A 20379-nucleotide genomic window follows, 5' to 3' on the forward strand; every position below is an offset into this window, starting at 1 on the left:
TACACTTCTGGAACCCTCTAGAACCTCTACGAAGATCCAAAAGAGAAGGCCATCCAGTTGTCTGTGGAGAGCTGATGGGGAAGACACAGCCCTAATATGAGGAAACTCACACACATATACACAGGCATAAACACATAGACATATACGCATATGTACACACATCCATGCATACTTACAGTTGAATATATGCATTTACACACATGTGCATGTACAAATGCATTCACATGTACACAATGCACATACATATATAGACATGTGCATATGTGCCACGCAGATATATTCATATATGCATATATACATGTACATATTCATATGTGTATGTCCACATGGATATATACATAAACATACATACACACATGTACACACATGTCATACTTTTTATCAGATATTGTTAACATGTACACATATATTTATTAAAAACAGAAGCATGGCATTTGATACACAACATAAGACTAGGAGACAGGACACACATAATATTTGTCAATTCGGACTATGAAGTTAATTCTGGATAAAGAAGTCTTTTTAAAAGATTTTATTTAGTTTTATGTGTGACTGTTTGCCTACTTGCATACCTGTACATGCAACTCCCATAGAAGCCAGAAGAGGGCGTCATATCCCTTGGATCCGGAATTACAGTTGGTTGTCACCTGCTGTGTAAGAGCTGGAAACTGACCCCAGGTCTTCTTGAAGAGCAGCCGATGATCTTCACCACTGGGCCATCCCTCCTGCCCCAAGAGGTCATAAAAATCAAGACAAGGTCTCAATATGCAGTTCAGACTGACCTTGAACTCAGGGTCCTCCTGCTTCAACTTCCCAAGTGCTGAGGGTGTAGGAAAAGCTGTCTCTAAGTGTCTGCTCTCTGTGTATGTAGGATGTACTTTGAGAGCGTCAGGAATCCCGCCTGCTCCTTCCAGACAGCGATCCTTCCTACCCTAAGCACAAGCGCTTTCCCCAACCCACTGTAACAGCATAAACAAGTAACTTCCAAATCCCTTTTCTATTGTAAGTTCTGTTTATTGAATAAAATAGCAATTCACCACGTTTGCAAATCTCACCACTGCCGGATGCCAGTGCTGGCAGAGGTTCCCGTGTTTACTGTACAGCGCGCCCAGCGAGACTGACTCCCAGCAGAGCGGCAGCGCGCAATTCCGAACAGCTGCAAGCAGTAAGCTGAAAGCGAGTTTGGCTCATCTTCCAGGGGGTTATGTGACGTGGCAGAAACTGGTTCCAGACATCAGGGGTCCCTGCTTTTACTCTTAGAACCTGGATCAGCTTCTGGACTTCTGGACGCTTGCTGTTTAGACTGACAGAACCCAATTGTGAGGCCATTGTGATCTTACATATTTACAATTGCCGTGATGACCCCGAACCTCAATGTTTTTGGGCCTGGTCCCCACACTTTGTGAAGAACACAGAAGCAAAGCCAGGGTGTGCTTATGGAGGCACACAGCTAATGCCGCTTCCTCAAGTGTTTCCAGAGGACTCAAGAGTTCTTCAGAGCATTCGTGGTCTAGCTGAGCGGAATGTAGAATAAGCTTGTTTGCATGCACTCAGAGATTCATGAACTGGGGTCTTTGGTGGTGCTGTGTCCAGAAGAACATGCACATTTTTCTGTGGATATTCCCATCTCAGATACCAGATGGCCATCCTAAAATTTATTTTCTTTCTTTCTTTCTTTCTTTCTTTCTTTCTTTCTTTCTTTCTTTCTTTCTTTCTTCCTTTCTCTTTTTTCCTATCTCTTTCTTTTCTCTCTCTTTTTTCCTTCCTTCCTTTCCATCTATCTATCTATCTATCTATCTATCTATCTATCATCTATCTATCTATCTATCTATCTATCTATCTATCTATCTATCTATCTCTCCTATCTCTTTCTTTCCTTTTGGTTTTTTGAAACAGGATTTCTCTGCATAGCTTTAGGGATCTGTCCTGGAACTTAGACCTGTTCTGTAGACCAGGCTGGCCTCAAACTCACAGATATCTGTGCCTGACTTTATTGTTGTTGTTGTATTTGTTTTGAGGTAGAGCTTGTGACATAGTCCAGGTTGACTTCAAACTCACAACTTCCTCACCTTAGTGACCCTGAGTGCTGGGATTACAGGAACGTGCTACTGTGCTCAACTCTAAAGTCAGGGCTTTCCTAGACCTACCATCATCCGTGGCTCTGTGCCCACGCAGGGCCCTGAATGCCTGGAGCCCCCTCCCGCTAGCCTTTGTCTGAGAACCGCTGTGAGCGCTGCTTCTCTGCTGGCTGCCAGGCACAAGGGTAGCCAGGCCGTCTGCTCAGACCCTTCTGTTCTATCTTTGGCACTGAAACAGGCCTCGCCTGGGTTCCAGCCACCCGGCTGGCTGCTGCCAGTTCAGATTCCCAGGACTTGGGCTTAATCCCAGTCTCACGCCTCACAAGGGGCTGACTGGTTTCTGTGAGTGCTTCAGTCTGCCCCTAACAGCGGGCATGGAGTCTGCCAAGACCTCATGAAACCCAATTCCCACTTGGCCGCTTCTGATCAGACCCTCCTGGATAGCTCTACCAGCTTGGAAACAGACGGTGTGTCCCTTGGATTTGTCTGTGGTGGCTTGGGGAAGGGCTGAATCCTGGTTCAGAGGATCCGCTTCACAGCTTCACAGTAGCTTCCCTCAGCCTCTAGAGCAATTAACTCTCATCTGGAATTCTGGTAACGCTAGCCCCCTTTTGGAAGAGTTGCGAATGGCCTTGACCCATGCTAAACAAAACAAAGAAAGCTTATCAAGTGGGGGAGGCTTTCTGAGAACTTTATCTGTCTTTCAAAATCTTCAAAGTGAAAAGTTCCCAAGAACATTCTAGAAGATCACATTCTCCCTGCCACCCTCCCTGCTCTGTGCCTCCCAGCAGCTTAGCTCAAGTCACCAAGGATTTGAGAGATTTACAACAAGGCCTTTTTCAAAGGTGTTGATCTGGGTAGCTTTGGGGCCTGCAAAAGAATGCTCTACCCTGGAGCAGGCCCGTCTGGTTAGACACGAATGGTCCATCACTCACCATAGAGACAGACCTCAGTTATGCATCTGACTGAGCTTCTTTCGTTGAGTCCTTCTGCCTGGAGGAAAGGACTTGTGGCTCTGTGTGCTATGTGGTGTCAGGTTAGCCAAACTCAATTGCTGATGGCTTTCAGATGGCTGTTATTTGTGAACGGAGTTTAATTGTTCAAACCTCCTTTTCTTTGAATCACTAATAATTTCTGCTCATCAAAATCTTGCAGAAGCATAATTTATGAGCTGGCGTTCCCCTGCTATGGCAAATTAGGCGGCAGCTGTAGAACAGACCCACAACACTAGTGATACTCTGAAATGCATGATCTTCCACTATTTTGTTTATTTCCCATAGATAGAATCAATATAAATGTCCCACGTTAAGATTTGTGTTTGTTCATTTCAGGCACATGCAAAAGAAATAAAACGGCCCTCCTGACAGACACTTCACCATTTTAATAGCTTTGCTGCTTTCAGAGCATTTTAGAAATAAATCACTGATTTTTTTTGGTATTATCATTAATAAAAAGTTATGATAGCTTCAAATTCTCTCCTAGTTAGATTAAATGTACAAATAAATATGTGATTTACTGATGCTCTGTGAACGAGTATCTGGGCTCAGCCAAAGGAACCCTAAAACGGAGCGATGGAGGCCTTTCTCGTCAATGCTGAGATCTCACCAAAGGGAGAGAGATGATATGGGGGTGGTGTGATGGAGCCGGTTCCTTGGGGTGTCCTCGGACCTGTAGATTACACAGCACAGTTTGAAAACTGCAGTATTGTAGGTGGTGTGTTATCCCAGCCCCGAGGACACACACCTAACTTCTGTAAGCCATAGTGTGGAGCCCCACTTGTGTCCAGTGTCACTAAAACTTACATTTATTGTGCGTGTGTGTGCGTGTGTGTATATGTGCACATGGGTAGAGGCTGGAAGACAACTTTGCAGAGCTGGTTCTCGCTTTCCGTGGAGTCCAAGGATTGAACTCTTGCTGCCTAAGATATCTCATTGGCCCCAGAGGGGTCGCCTTAACCTTAATAACCAAGAATTTATAGGTTCTTCTTGCCATATGCTGGACTAGACCCATCTATCTATTTCAGCAACGCTCTAGGCAGTCTCTGCAAGGTAGTGCTCACTGACCTTGTGCACGGGAATCTTGTCCTCACAACCCACGTGCAGTTTCTCCTAAGTTCTTCTCTGGCCTGATGCCATCCAATGTCCTCTGTCCACAAGGCCTTTGAGGGCATCTCTCCATTGTCCTGTCTTCTGACTACTACATCGGGAGTGCTAACATTCAAGCCAGCACATCCAGGTCGAGATATACAAATTGAAACTTGCCCAGTCGTGTTCATTCAGAAGGGTGGGTACATTCACTGACATGTTCAAACTTCAGTTTGGGCTTCAAATGGCATTTACCAGGTGGCATTGTTCCATGTTGGATACCAGCTATTGTGATTGTCTTAAGACACTGCTGCCCCCAATCCTTTGCCTCAAAGCGGCCAATGTCCAGAGTCTTCCCCTTTATCTTTTTGCAGAGAGTCTCTGGTTTAACTTGGGACTCACTGACTCTGCTAGAATAGTTGGGCAGCAAACCCTGGGGATGTTCCCATTCCTGTGCCCCCAATCCTCAGTTCTGGATTACAGGGACCTGCTGCTGGACACAACTTCTTACCAGGGTGCTGAGGCTCTGAGCTCTGGTCCTCACGTCTGTGCAGTGAGCACTTTATTGACTGAGCCATCTCCCTAGCTCATCCCTGACTTCTGTAAGTCACACTTGGAGTCTAGTCCATGGGTGCTGTTAGTTCTGATGGGAAGGCATATTCAGGACATGAAGTGATTTCAGCAAATGTGTCAATCTCTTTGACTGCTGGGATAATTGTGTTACCAAAAGACCGGTTACAATCTTGACTAAGTATTTTGGGAAAACTATGAAGAAACACACACACATACATGAAAACATATGCATGCAAGTGCGCACACACAGTCACACACACATGCATGCACACATATACATGCACACACCCAAGTGCACATGTACATACACAGACACACACACACATGCATGTACACACATATACATGCACACACCACACTCACAAAGTGCACATGTACACACACACACACACACACACACACACATTATACAAAATTAAAGCCATTTCCCGGCTCTTCCAGTTACTCTGAGTAGACTTGAGTGTTTTCTAAAATTTATTATTCCTTCATTTGGGGAACAATTTACAGCTATGTGTTTATTTCTGTAGAACTGAAAAATAGAGAAAGAGTCCTGAAAGGATGGCTCTGTTTCCTGTTGCGGGCACTTGCCAACAACCACACACACACACACACACAAAGAAAATGTTCTTAAGAGCAAGGCAGTGTGTGAGAGGTTTTTCCAGGCTGTTACTTTAAATTCCACTTCTCTCTTAAACTCACTGAAATTATTATACCTAGGACCACGTAACATCGCTTAGATAAAGGTTGTGTTCACACAGATACAGCCTCTCCTTCTACAGAAAGAACACAACTCCAATAAAAGTCAGTCACAAACACACTGTGCTCCAAGGGTGGAGAGACTTTGTTCTGTTCCCACCCAGTGTCCTTTTGGGTTTTTCTGGGGACAGCCGTAGGACATCTGAGAGGCCCTTCCTAAGGACGTCCTAGGGGTAGCTTCAGTCAGAGGTTGAGTCCAACATTTTTGCTTGTTATGGGAGGACTATCCTCTAGCAAATGTTTTTCAACAGCCCTGGTCTCCCACAACACTGCTGTGTCCCCGAGACAGAGAACTCTCCACTCCCAGCTGAGGGAACAAAGCCAGAGAAACAGCACTGAGAAATGCGTGTTTATGGGTTTCTTATAAGGACATAACACAGCGCTACACATCCTGTAACTTAGAGTTCTGGAGGCAAGAAAGTCAGAGGGAAAGTCCACCCCACACCCCAGTTAGTGACTTGTAGATGAACCACCCAGTCTTTGTCTCCATGGAGAACCTGTTTCTCTGCCGCCTCCCTGCCCCTCCTCTCTCCTATTCTTCTCTTGATATTGAATTCAGATGCCACCATAATCAAGAATGATTTAATCCTGAAATCCCTAACAATTACACCTACACTGACTCTTGCAAACAAGCTCCATCACACTGTTTCCTGCGTGGTTACTTAGCACCATGTAATCAGCACAGGTCAGAGAAAAATCTAGAAAATCCAAAATAAAGAAGGCAAGAAACACTTCTGTAACACTGTGGCAACAGATAATACAGACACTATTATAGTTCAGGGTTGTGTCTGTAGGCACAGGGTTTTGAGCAAGAGCGGCTGCTTTGCAGAGGCGCAGGCTCCCCTCTCCACTGTGGTGGCCTGCAATTCTGCATACGCAGCCTGTCTCCTAGCTGGTTCTCCAGTGTGCACCTTCCTGCACACTGCAGAAACCTCCGGGCATCCACCTTCCTGCAGCTCAAACTAGACATCTTCTAGCCCCAGCTGAGATTTCCCCGCTGGAGTTTACAATGTGTTCTTCTTCCTGAGGGAAGTCTGAGAGTCGGGTTACATTGTGTCATATTTGGCTTGGCTGGAGAAAGAGAGAAAGTTGGCGAGGCTCAGCAAAGCCACACCTCTAATTTCTGAGCCTTTCGACAGTCTTCTTGGTGTTCTGGATTTGGGACACTTTTCCTTCGTATTGGTTTATCCAAGCCTCTGCTTTTCAGTGTATCCGCTGGGCTCTCTGTCCCAGGAGCAGCCCATGCCGTAGAGGGCATGCCTTGTCTCCCCACGACCAAGAGGAAGATGATGGGTGGACGCGAGAGGCTCGAAAATTCCGCCACAGCCCCACTCGAGGAAACCTGTGTGGCATCTAATTGTGGCAGATAAAGCCAATCTTATTACCCTACTCTTCTACATGTGAGGGCTGGGCAAAGGAAGAGCGTTGCCATGGAAACACAGATCGGGTTCCCAATGGAAAAGTTGTACACATTTTTCTCTGTGAATATCAATTTATCTAAAATGCCAGTTCTGGGAGAGCACCAGGGACTTGTCACTGCGGCGTACAGCTGTGTCCTCAGCCCCTTGCCCAGGTGTGGCCTGACTAGGCACTCATTACATTTCTGATTATGAATGGAAATGTCGATGAGTCAGCTTCTTAGAGGAGTTCGGATTTCTGGCAGCATCCTCCTTTTCTGATTCATCTCCGGGAGCCAGCGATGTGAGCAGACTAGCACTTCAGGTTCTTTGCTAATGACTGCCTAGTAAGCTAAAATAGTGACCACCACCAAGGGGATCCTGCTCCTTGTGGCTCTGTGGGCCTTCCAGCCTTGGGTCTTAGAAGGACCCACTGATGCTAGCTTAACCTTCTTGGCAAATTCAGCCTTTTTGGCATAATTTTTTCCTTTCTTTTTTTTGTGGTATGTATTAATTGTATAAAATAATAGGCTTATTTTATGACATTTTGGACATTTGTAACATGCTGGACAGTTTCCTCTCAGGCGTGTGTATACACAGACACACACAGACACACAGACACACACACACACACACACACACACACACACACACACACTACATACACTGCCTAAAACAGCCTGGTCTGTGCCTCCAGTTCAGCACCTACACAAACAAACAAGGTCTCCGGTAGCCACCTAGTGGTATTTCTTCATCCCTGCAGGCCCTCCCTTCCCCTTCTAAGGGGAATGGCAAGCTCTGGGCTTCCTCAAGGCAGGAAAAGGGGGTGAGTTTAGGGTGTGGTCAGCCAACTTTGACTGAGGTCTGCATAGAAGTCTGTGCCAAGGCTTCTCTGAGTAAGACTGGATAACCCAGAATCACGGAAGGAAATGATGTCACAGCTTCTCTTTCAGTTGTTCTTGACACCGGTGGGTGGGAGCACAGGAGTGAGAGCCAGGGTGGGCACAGCCCTTGTTTTCCAGGGATTTGGGAGATTTATTTGGCAAACATCCTTTGCTTCGGTTCTGATCTCTTTATCCAAGTCCCTGTGTAGAATGATGAGAGCACCTTACACGAAGTCTGCAAAATTACCATGAGAATAACCCATTGGCAGAAAGGAAGACTGTTAGAAGTGGCTGCCGCGGCCTGGACCAGGCACCCAGCAGGTTCACAGGACCCCCATGGCATCTGAAGGGGGACCAGGCACATATTTTAAACTGACCACCCCTGGGTGTAATTTTAAGATATTAATGAGTCGTTCAAGAACAAAATTGTGTGAGAGCTGATGTGGGATGTCCTTCTGTGTATGGCTTGATTTTATGGGTGAATAAAACTGTTTTGTTTAGTGGCTTAGCAGAGCACAGTCAGGTGGGAAATCTGACTAGAGATATACAGAGTGCGTGGGCAGAGTCAAGGAGATGCCATGTAGCTGTTGAAGGAGGACGACACCGGACTTCACCAGTAGGCCACAGCTTCATGGTGATATATAGATGAATAAAAATGGATTAATTAAAGATGTAAGAGCTAGCTAGAAATACACCAGAGACATTGACCAAACAGTGTTGTAATTGATATAGTTTTTGTGTGATTATTTGGGTCTGGGCAGCCGGGAAATGAACGAGCAGTCTCGATTTACATAGAACTCCATGTAACAGAGAGTTCATGTGTGTGAAAGCCCATGCTGTCCAGTGAGCTGGAAAGCCTACACCCCATGTACAGAGAGTGCATACGTGTGAAAGCCCACGCTGTCCAGTGAGCTGGAAAGCCTACACCCCATGTACAGAGAGTGCATACGTGTGAAAGCCCACGCTGTCCAGTGAGCTGGAAAGTCTACACCCCATGTACAGCATCATGAGTTGAGCTACTGAAATATTTCTCTGGGCTCTATCCTGTTTCCCTTCCTCAGAAGTGCACTATCTTCTGATATACCCTCTTGGCGTCCACGTCTGCCCAGCTGTCTCTGTCCCGGCTCCTGATCCAGCCCCTCTAGAGGAGCCTTTCTAGGGGGACCCTGACTTCTGCTGATACCAAGGTGAGCATGAACTGGGACGGTTGTGTTACTGGGAAAGTTTGGGTTCCCTTTCTGGTTCTTACTCTGGTTAATAAAAGAATTTGAAACGAGGTTTAGAAGGAAGCTTAAGAATAATTTTTTATCAGAGTTTAGAAAAATAATAGGACAGGTATGGCAGTTTGAATGAAAATGCCCCCCCCCATAGGCTCATAGGGAGGGGCACTATTAGGAGGTCTGTCCTCGCTGGAGGAAGTGTGTCACTGTGGGAGCAGGTTTTGAGGTTTCCTATGCTCAAGCTACACCCAATGTGCCACAGAGTTCACTTCTGATGCCTGTGGATCATGATGTAGGACTCTTGGTTACCTCTCCAACACCATGTCTGCCTGCACACCACCATGCTTCTTGCCACGATGATAATGGAGGAAACCATTTAGTGGTAAGCCAGTTCCAACTAAATGTTTTCCTTTCTAAGAGTTGCTGTGGTTATGGTACTTCTTCACAGCAAGAAGACCCTAACTGAGACAACAGGCAAGCTGTGTACAGTCACAGCTTCCCAGAGGAGGAAGATGGAGAAGAAAGGAAGCCACATGGTGGAAGCTGGAAGCGTTGTTTCAAAGAGTGAGGAACCCCAGTTCATCAAGAAAATCACACCTAGACTTTGGTTAGTATTCAAAAGGAAAAGATGCAGAAAAGAGGGAATGCTGTCTTTTCTGAGTTAGGGTCCACAGTGCTGTGGGATGTAGCTATGCAAGTGACCACACTGAAGGTGGGGTCCTGGGGAGGAAAAGCACGTGATCTTGAAAGTGGTAATACTCCCTCCATTTAAACAAATTAGCCTTCCTAAGAGGTGATCTCTCCAGGTGATTGACAGGCCTGGTTGAATGAAATCTTTTAAAATTATTACATTATGTATCTATTTTGCAAGTGTGCACACCTGTGCTTGCACAAGAGCCACGATATGAAAGCAGAGGTCAGAGGACAACTTGTGCAGCTGGCTCTTGCCTTCTGCCATGTGTGTTCAGAGGTCAAACTCAGGTTGTCAGGCCTGGTGTCCAGTCCCTTGGACTGCTGAGTCAACTCTCCATCCACAAATTAAGTCTTGAGGGAGGAGAAAATGATTTCTAACATTTTAATCTTACAACAGATCAGAATACATTGTTTCTAACCTCTGTCAGAGGTATTTTCTGTCTTTCTCACCGGTGGAAAACAGCTTTTCCTTAATGGGTCTGAAAAGAGCCTGAGTGTCTGCCCACAATAGCCTCGCAAACTACAGGAGTGTTCCCCCTTAAGGGTCTCCAAATGTGTATAAGCAGAAAGACTGGCGCTGGGAAATAGCATAGCCCACGAAAACCAGAGATCCGATGCTGAATGCCCAAGGAATCAGTCTCACTCCTGTACAGCTTCCTGCAGAAGTGAGGGCAGGAGAAATGAGGCACCTGAATGCCCATCCTTCCACCATTTCTGGTCTCTACCTAGTGATGCAGGATTCCCCTCTGCATGCTGTGATTAGCATTAATGAATAAAGAAAATTGTCTTAGGCCTGAGCAGGGCAGAATATAGGTAGGCGGGGAAAACTAAACTGAATGCTGGGAGAAAGAAGGCAGAGTCAAGAGACTCCATGTAGCCCTGCCAAAGACAGGCACTGAATGGAACTTTGCTGGTAAACCACAGCCACGTGGCCATACACAGATTAGTAGAAATGGGTTAAATTAATATGTAAGAGTTAGTCAATAAGAAGCTAGAGCTAATGGACCAAACAGTGATTTAATTAATACAGTTTCTGTGTGGTTATTTTGGGGCTGAGCAGCCGGAAATGGACAAGTGGCTTTCTACAACATCCCAGGACAGAACTGAGGCCATTTCCTGCTTCTGACCAAGGACAAGAGTGTGACAGATCAGTTTTAGGGTTCCTGCCACCTTTTCTAGCTAACTTTTACCCCCTGTCCTTATCAATTGGGGATAAGGAAGAGGCTCATCCAAGACAGAGGTGGGTGAGAAAAATCCATGACCATGGAACTCCTCCAGGCAGGGAGTTTCAAGTAGAGAGGAATGTGGGCTGAACTGTGGTGGTAGCTCACACCTTTAATTCCAGTACTGGAGAGGCAGAGGCAGGCAGATCTCTACGAGTTCAAGGCTGGCCTATATGCAGAGTGAGTTCCAGGACAGCCATGGCTACATAACACAGTGAAACCCTGTCTTGAAAAACAAACAAAAACCAAACCAAAACAACAACAACAGCAGAGAAATGTGTACCGAGGCTTATAGGAGGGACTTTGAAACTTTTGAGAGGGTCATGAATCTTCCAAAGTATCAGGCACTGTGCTCCAAGATGAGAAATAAAATACTAGCCCTGGTCAGACACACATTTCTGGGAATCTCTTTCTTCTATTTTATCCTTTCTGTGAGCACAACCAGGAGAAGTGCCCCTGTGTGACATCACAGTGTGACATCACATCCCACCACATGTGAGCTCCTCTGTGAGAGGTGCCTCCATGTGACATCACAGTGTAACATCACATCCCACCACATGTGAGCTTCACTGTGAAGTGCCTCTATGTGACACCACAATGTGACACCCCACCCCACCACCTGTGAGCTCCTTTGTGAGAGGTGCCTCCATGTGACATCAGTGTGACATCACATTCCAGCACATATGCCTGGGCTCTCATGGGACCAGGAATAGCTCTGTGCACCTTTCTCAGAAGCTGACAGGTTCTCCCTTTAGACTCTGGGTTTTCCACTGTCTATATTCTTACCTGCTGCTTTGACTACCGAAGTCTGACCACACTGTCCTGATGCCTTTAAGCCAAGGTGATGCCTTCTGGGGACTGCTCACATGTCTCCAAGTGCCGGGTCCAAAGGCCTCATTGATAACACACTGGGCTTGAAGCTTTAGTTCCAGCCCCTGGTATTCAGAAATGAACTTTCATTTTCTTCGAACTGGTCTCAGGTCACGATCTTAGCCTCTGCTATAGCTCAGACATAGAACGGGAGGCCCTCTTCACTCAGGGTCAGTTCTGTGGATTCTGTTGGCACGCATACTCTCTCAGCAGTGGATCCTGGGGTGCCTTTAAATTGACCAATGTTCTTTTGGTGTCTGACTGCAAAGGAGATGTGTCGAGGGTCAGAGCCTGTACACTGTGCCAGAATGGGGCGGAAGGCAGTACCAGTCCGTGGTGGTATCCTGTCCATACCAGCTGCTGCATGCCAGTGCCTCATCCCATTCAGTGTGCATCCTGATCTTTCTTCATTTTATATTATTTGTTTGTTTTGTGTGTGTGTGTGTGTGTGTGTGTGTGTGTGCGTGAGAGAGAGAGAGAGAGAGAGAGAGAGAGAGAGACAGACAGACAGAGAGAGAGAGAGATTGAGGGCAACTAGTGGGGATTTGGCTCTCTCTTTCCAACACGTGGATCCTGGTATTCAAACTCAGATCAAAGGCTTCCTGATGGGCACCTTCACCTAATGAGTCATCTTTCTGACTCCAGTTTTTATTATTATTATTATTATTATTATTATTATTATTATTATTATTATTATTATCATCATTTAGACAGGGTTTCATGATAGAGCCCTGGCTGGCTTTGCACATAAAGAGATCCACCTACCTCTGCCCCGCAAATGCTGGGATTAAAGGTGTGTGTCACCATACCTGGCTCAGGCTTAGCTCTCCATGCCTAGGGTTCCAAGTCCATTCTTCCTTGCCCATGTTCTTGCTGTCAGCAGAGCAGGGACAAAGGGTGCAACTCTGTGCTCTTGTCCACAGAGACCCAAGGAGTCCCCTCCATCTTTCAGCGACTTTGACTCAGGAAAAGTCAGTTGCTTGATTTTGCTACAGAAAAAGGCCTTCCGGATGAGCTGGCGTGAAGCAGAGCTGGGTTCCTTACGCACATCTGTGTGAGAGGGCAGAGGTGAGAAAGAGGAGTCTGGGAAAGAGGCAAGCGCACCCTGAGTGTGGGCAATGGTGGTGCAGCAAGGAGTGAGCAGGCAGGGAAGGGGGCAGCTCGGGAGGAAATGTCTCAGGGATGAACAGCAGGGAAGAGAAGGTGGGAGTCCCCAGGGTCTTCCAGCATCTCCTCCCCTTCCCACCCTGGCAGGAGATGTCACCTCCAGAAACCTTGTGTTTCCTTCACTCGCTCCGCTGCTCAGTCTTCTGTCCTCTTCGTGTTTTGAGTTGTCTTTCCTACGGCCAATTCTCAATCCGCCCTAACCAACGAGCTCTATGAATACCAGAAACCCGGGACATAGGTATAGGTCTTTCAGAGAAAAGCCGGGGTAAACATCTTCAGGGTAGCCATACATGCTGGTTTGGTGACTTCTGAAGCCGCACTGGAAGGGTTGCTAAGGAACGTAAATGAAGTCACAGGTGGTTCCTAGGCTCAGGGTAAAATTGCAGCTGAGAAAGATAAAACCCTGGGTCATGGGTTACAGGGTAAGTTAAGGTTTTTTTTTTTTTTAACTGTAAACAAGTTTAGTCTTAAACGTGAGACTGCCAGGACGTTATCTGGAAAAGAAGCGAGGCTGTACTGGGAAGCCACCGAACTTAGGCCTTCAGCACGGCTCACTGATGCTTAGCACAAGGTTTCTCTGTACGGAAGGAATATTGCTGTGTGTTAGCAAGGCTCACAGCAAATGTGGACTGTGCTGGAGTTCTCTATGCTCAGCCTGACTTCTGTTTCCCACAGACCCTCACCTTTCAGTTTTCCCATCTCTCTACCGTGCTTCACGCCTCTTCCTTCCTTTGGAGCCTTGTACATTGTGCTCCATTTCGTGGCCATAGAAGCCACAGAAATTCCTCGAATATTTCCCTATGAGGCCAGCTCTGCCATCAGTGCAGGCTGTGGCTGCCCGTCTGATCTACAGGTGTTTACCGGACTCGCGCTTCTCCTGGGCCAGCTCTGAGAGGAGAGACACACGAGTCCCCTTCTGTGGTGTTTAAATGCACCTGACTGTGATGTAATAGGAAGCCATTTTCATGGCGGCTGAAGACATGCCTGTAACACAAACAGCCAGTCCCGGGAGCAGTGTTCGCCACTCTTGCCAAGTCCTCGGTGAGTTTCTATCCCATTATGTTCTGCTTTGAAAAGTGTGGTTTTCCCCCAGTAAGTCAACCTGACATCCCAAGAGTAGCACACAGTTTGTAAACCACTGTCTCCCTCATAGTAAGTTTACTGGGTTCGGGAGGGTGGGTGTGGGCACTATACCAAACATTTGGAGACAGACATACATTTGTTTTCTTCTTTCTCAAATGCGCAGCTTTGGGAATAAAAGGAAGTCTTGTCTTTCAAGCTGTTGTCTCTACGATGTGTTTAAAATAAATCCATTCAGACATTCAGCAGATTCTCCCTTCTCCTCAGCCTACTGCTCCCTGGCTGGGCACTATGTGAGGGGGGACATTATGGAAGGACAGAGCAGTGAGCTTGCGGAGCAAAAAAAGGGAACTCTGTCCATGGTCGCACCCACTGTATGCCTACTTGACCCAAGCTAAAGTCATTTGAGAGAAGGGAACCTCAATTGAGAAAATGCCTCCATAAGATCAGGCTGTGGGCAAGCCTGTAGGGCATCTTCTTAATTGGTGATTGATGGGGGAGGGCCTAGACTGTTGTGGGTGGTGCCATCTCTGGGCGGCGGTCCTGAGTTCTACAGGAAAGCAAGCTACGGGGAGCAAGGCAGTAAGCAGCACCCCTCCATGGCCTCTGCATCAACTCCTGCCTCCAGGTTCCTGTCCTGTTTGAGTTCCTGTCCTGACTTCCTTCAATGATAGACCACACAATGTGGAAGTCTAAGTCAAATAAACCCTTTCCTCCCCAGCTTGCTTTTTGGTCATGGTGTCTCTTCACAGCAATAGAACAATGACTAAGGCATTCTATAAAAACCAAAGAACAAGTTACACACTTTGAATATGTAGTGATGAGACAGGCACAGACAAAACGTTTTTATCCCCAACGGTTGAAATGGTGGGTAGGAAGGAAGTATCAGACCAAAGCAAGACCAAAGCTGCCAGGGCAAATGTGAGATCCTGTATGGCATCCAGGGCACATGGTGGCAGTGGCAAAGGCTCTAAGGAAGTCTTGCCAGTTCCAGCCCACATGGCCTCTCTCTTAGGCTAGCTCCACTTGCTGCCTATAGCCTACTTTGGTGGGTGCGTCACACTCTGCCATCACTAATTGCTGAGGTCTTCATTGCATCATTGGCTCCACGGTCAGGGCTTTATGCATCGCCCTCACAAGGGCGTCTGGCAAGGACTCTGCCTCTTCTGGGTACCTGGTTTCCTAAGCATTCCATTGACGTCTCACTGAGCGCCTCCATGATTTCTTAGTTTTAATCCTGTCTAGGCCTGGAAAACCAGCACCACATGGTGCATTCCAGTGTCTGTTGTCAGCGTGAACCACACAACTGAGGCCACCTGAACCTCAGCTGCAGCGACATCTGGGTGTCTAGATATCTCGTGTTCCCTCCCCTCCTCCTTCCTCTCCTTTCTCTCCCTTCCTTCATTTTTTTTTTCTTTCTTGAGATAGGGTCAAATACTATAATTCAAGTAGCCTAAAATTCACTGTATAGCTCAGTCTGGCCTCAGAACTTCATGGTAATCCCCGTCTCTCAAGCGTTGGGATCGAAGGTGTTTCCATCAAACTTGACTCCGGTCTGATTGCTGATAACAATTCTCATAGTACATATGGCTGAAAGCAGCCAGTAATACCTATGCCACTAACCAAATGCCGGACACCTTGAAAGTTCCTCTCTCAGATAAACTAGCCCATCACCTTTAAATTCAATGTCCCAACAAGTCTTGGGTCTGGGCAAACTGTAAACAATGTCTCTCTGACAATGTAACACAATGTCCAGTCCATTGCGGGTAGTTGTTCAGTCTTTGGTTCAGTCTGACAGCTGAAGCACCCCCTCCACCTCTGCTCTTGCTGTTCTGAGCTCCCACCAGAATCACTGAGGACTCGCATAAAGCCTTCTAACCTTCGCCTAGCCTACTTCTCGACACTTCTCCAAATTCCTCCGGCAAACTACTTCCAGAAGGTTCTGAATCGCAGAGTGAGTCATCCTCACAGCAGTGGCCCAACTCTGGATACTATGTTTTGGTCATTCCCAGTGCTTGGGAGGCAGAGGTAGGCGGATCTTTGTGAGTTCAAGGTCAGCCTGGTCTACAACCCATCAAACAATAAAACCAAATACAACAAATTATAGTCAGACAGCCAAAACAAACCAAACCAATCAATCACATATGCGCGTGCATATGTATACGTACACATTCACACATATACTCATATACTCACTCAGATACACTCACCCCTACACTCACTCACATTACACTCTCACATATAAACTATAACACACACACACGTTTTCACACTCAGCTGCCTTCACCTCTAACATTTATCCATGTAGACCACACACTCTCTGTCTCACACACACGCTCATTCAAAGACACACCACCCTCATCCACGCACATAGTCTCACACATACTAACACTCACTCAGAATCACTCATCTCCATGCTCGCCCCCACCACACACTCACATACACACACACTCTGTCTCTCACACACACCTTTATATTTAGCTGCACTCACCCTCCACACTCACCAACATACACACCCTCACCTACACACTCTCTCACACACAGACTTGGATACACTCTTCTCCTCAGACTCTCACATATGCCCTTATACACACACACACACACACACACACACACACACACACACACACATCTTATCATTGTGTAAACACTAGAAGGGTTGAATAGCTGCAGTACCTTGGCCTCAAGGGCTGACTGGTTTTTACACGTGACAGCGTGACTCTGAGGACTCTGTCGTCGGGCAGACTTGACTAGGAACCGTATTACCCTGCAGAACTGTAAATTCTACTCTATCAGCTGATGTAGCATTAAAGCCATCTGTGCCGGTTTTTCTCATTTAGAGGAGCGATTTCTCTAACAACTGAGCAAGTCATCTTTTCTTTTTCTGACTCGTATGCAGCAAAATCTCATCAATAGTTCACAGAGCAACTCAGAAGTCAAGCTTAAGAATTTTGGTTCTGTTTATTTAAAGATGTCTGTGGGCATTGTGAGCAGCCCAGGACAAAGTGTGCCATATCCTGACAGGACAGACAGCCACCAGCCTCCCCATGTAGTGTGCAGTGTCCTTCCAGGATAGACAGTCACCAGTCCCTCCTCCCCCAGTGGCTGCTCAGCCCTGCCTGCACCCCCAGTCTTTACTTGGAGGCCTGGCTGGTAGACACAGTCTTTGGCCCAGATGGAGCCACAATCCCAGAAGCACAGTGGATGAGCCAGCCTTGCCGAGGGTGGACATAGCAGATCCTGTGAACTTTGCTGAAGTCACCATCTTTGGATGAGCCAGTGCACAGAACAGCATGAAGAGCACCCTCCTGAGTCTGAGCACACAGCACATCCAGTGAGCTGAGAAGGGGGAGCAACTGCAGGAGTTCCTGAAGTATATGAGGCCTGTGCACAGCACAGTGAAGTAGGGGGAGGGGACTCACTGCGAGGCAGCCTTCCTGTTGCGGGACCTGAAATGGAACACTAAACCCTAAGTCTCAGCCTTCAATCTGGGTGGTATCTATGGACACCTTTTGTTTGTTTATTTTTGCTTTGGAAAATATGTTTGTAGACATAATCCAATATAAAAGTGATTGTTTGATGATGATACACAGCTTTGCTCACACACAATAAAGCAGACTGAGGAAATAAAAATGGAAAGATAAACTCAGGCCGTGTTTGGTGGTCCAAGTTTATGATCCCAGCTATTCGGGGGCAGCGGAAGGAGGAATATTGAGAGTCCTAGGCTAGCCCGGGCTTTAGAGTGAGACCCTATCTCAAAACAAAAAAATAAAACAAAACAAACAAACAAAAAACAGTCAAGGAGAGGCTGGGAACTTATCTACCACTTATCTCAGTGGTAGAGTCTTGCCAAGGGTGTGTGTGAGACTCTAAAGTCAATCAATGATATTTCAGATTTCCCCTTGTTTATAGTTCCAGTTAACAGATAGTGGAATTTGAGCATTCCTCTAACTTTTTTTGGATTTTCAAGACAGGCTTTCTCTGTGTAGTCTTGGCTACCCCAGAACTTGCTCTGTAGACCAGGCTGACCTCAAACTCTTAGAGATCGCCTGCCTCTGCCTCTCGAGTGATGGGATTAAAGGTGTGTACTACCACTGCCCAGCCTGCATTTCTCTAACTTTTAAACACTTATTTATTTGCTTATTGCAGGTGAAAGGGGCAAGTGTGGACGCATGTGTGGCAGAAGTCAGTTTTCTCCTTCCACTCTGTGGTCCCTGCGATCAACACAGGCATTCACGCTTGGTGTTGGGCACCTTGACTGGCCGAGCCATCTCGCCAGATGCATTTCTCCAGTTTTGATTTCACCATTCTTCCTTCTAACAATTAGGAGAAACTCTACTAAAGGGAGATTCGGGTTTACTTAACTAAATGGAGAACATGTTTTCAAGCAAATATTTTGTAATGAGCTATGAGTAGCGTTGATATGAACGGTCAGGTGTTTTACAATGGTGGTAGCCGTATGTACATCCTGTAGCAGATGGAATGTCTGCCTTCAGAGTGTAGAACAACTTCTATTAGCCAATCACATTCATTCTAATTGCCCATTATCTCTCTTATCTGGTTCATTGTAACCAGAAGCATCATCATTCTTAATAAAAGTCCAGTTGCGTGTTTTCTTCCCTTTCATCTTGTTAAAAATTGAGCTGAGCCGTGGCCCATTAACTGTGTCTTATAATCTACTAATGTATTGTCTTGCCAGTAGTTTGAATAATTCTGACATAAATAATAAAGATGCAAACAAGAGACATTCACAGAGTGGGAAGAGCCGGAGTACACAAGAGAAAAGCACAGGAGACAGCTGCGGGGAGGAGAGGAAATCCGGAGTGAGTGTGTGTTACTGACATGAGCAGGGCCAATGCCAGCGCCTCAGACCGTTGGGAGGGGCAAAGCCTTTCCCGGGACAGGTGTAGATGCATGTCAAAGCCTTACTCTGGTCCAGCTGAGTGCTGAGGAAGGGTAAGACCTTAGCTAAATGAATGCAGAAACTCTCACCCACAGCTTCCTCCTCCAGGATATTTACAGCCCCAGACTGCTCCCTCCAGAGACCTCCTACCCAAATGAGCTAATCTGCCTCCTCATCCTGCTGTAGACAGTAAACCTCACTCCGTGGTAGATAATAAACACATTGCATTCTGGGCCCACTGGCACATTTCCGTTAGAGCGTGTGGTCCGCTCAACCCCAGCTTTTCTGTACACGTGTCTGTATGTCTGCCATTTCTTCATTCCCTGGTCACCCCAGTCAGAACAGTCTCTAAAGGTGTGTAGATCTTGGGGCCAACAGCAAGAGACAGAACAGAGCAACTGGGCAATTTCAGATAAACTGTCTCACATGGTAACTATAGCTCATAACGTACTTTTATCCTGGTGTGGTGGTGTCTACCTATAACCTCAGCCCTCAGGAGGTGGGGACAGGAGGAACAAGAGTTCAAAGTTTGAAGTCAGTCCGGGGTCTCAAAAAAGTGAAATAAAACAAACCAATAAAAAAATAGTGTAGACTTGAAATTTTCTAGGGTGGATCTTAACTATCACACACACGCACAAGCACACACAACAGTTACTGCAAGATGATAGATGTTAATCAGCTTGACTATGGTGATCATTTCATAATGTGTCCATGTATCAGGGCTTCAAGTTGTACCCCTTAGAGAATACGGTTTTGTCAATTACACTTCAGTAAAGTTGCACAGTATTTTCTCCATGATAGACTAGTCCCATTATATTTAGCCCTATGAACAGAACCAACAGCCCATTAAAGGTTAAAGTGCCTGAAGGATTTTGACACGTTCTAGCACAGTTGCTGGTGGTCAATTGCTCACTCATTCCTGCTTTGTGTAGGAATTGGCCCCACAGGCTCCGGTGTTTAAGGTTTGCTCTCCAGCTGCTTGAGAGTTTAATCCCTGGGACCCAGCACGCAGAAGTCAGTCATAGGGACATGTCCTTGTGTCCCTATTATTTTGTTCCCTTCTCTGCCCTCCTCGCCGTACCTCTTGCCAACCATGAGGCTTTCCAGTTTGTTCTACCATTTGCTTCCCACCTTGCCATTCTGTCTTGCTACACAGAACCAAGTCCCTGGGCTACTTTAAATAGTCTTTCTCAGGTAACTGATGGAAGAACTAACACGTCAGGCAGTTTCCCGTGGGTCCTGTCAGACCACACAGTTGCCAGGCTTTAACACTATTCACTTGTTGCAACGATCCTTTCCTGTAATACGGGGCTTGAACCCAGCGCCTTACACACGCCAGGCGAATACTTTCCTGCTGAACCTTCACACACTCTAGGAAAGGGGTCTACAGCTCTGTCCTCAGCCCTTTCTTATTTATGATTTTTACTTTTAAGTTTTTGCCAAACTTTTAT

The 20379-nt window shown here is 46.5% G+C and overlaps 1 long non-coding RNA gene across 1 annotated transcript; it reads right to left on the reverse strand.

The window, feature by feature from the left end:
• Positions 1-3331: 3331 nt before the first annotated feature.
• On the reverse strand, positions 3332-4294 carry LOC146894784 (uncharacterized). Its single transcript, XR_015001099.1, has 2 exons — positions 4142-4294; positions 3332-3746 (listed from the first exon to the last, which is right to left on the reverse strand). It is a non-coding gene; the product is annotated as an uncharacterized LOC146894784 (long non-coding RNA).
• Positions 4295-20379: the final 16085 nt, after the last annotated feature.

Source organism: Myodes glareolus, chromosome 5 (genome assembly GCF_982192425.1).
Source record: "Myodes glareolus chromosome 5, mMyoGla1.1, whole genome shotgun sequence".
NCBI lineage: Eukaryota > Metazoa > Chordata > Mammalia > Rodentia > Cricetidae > Myodes > Myodes glareolus.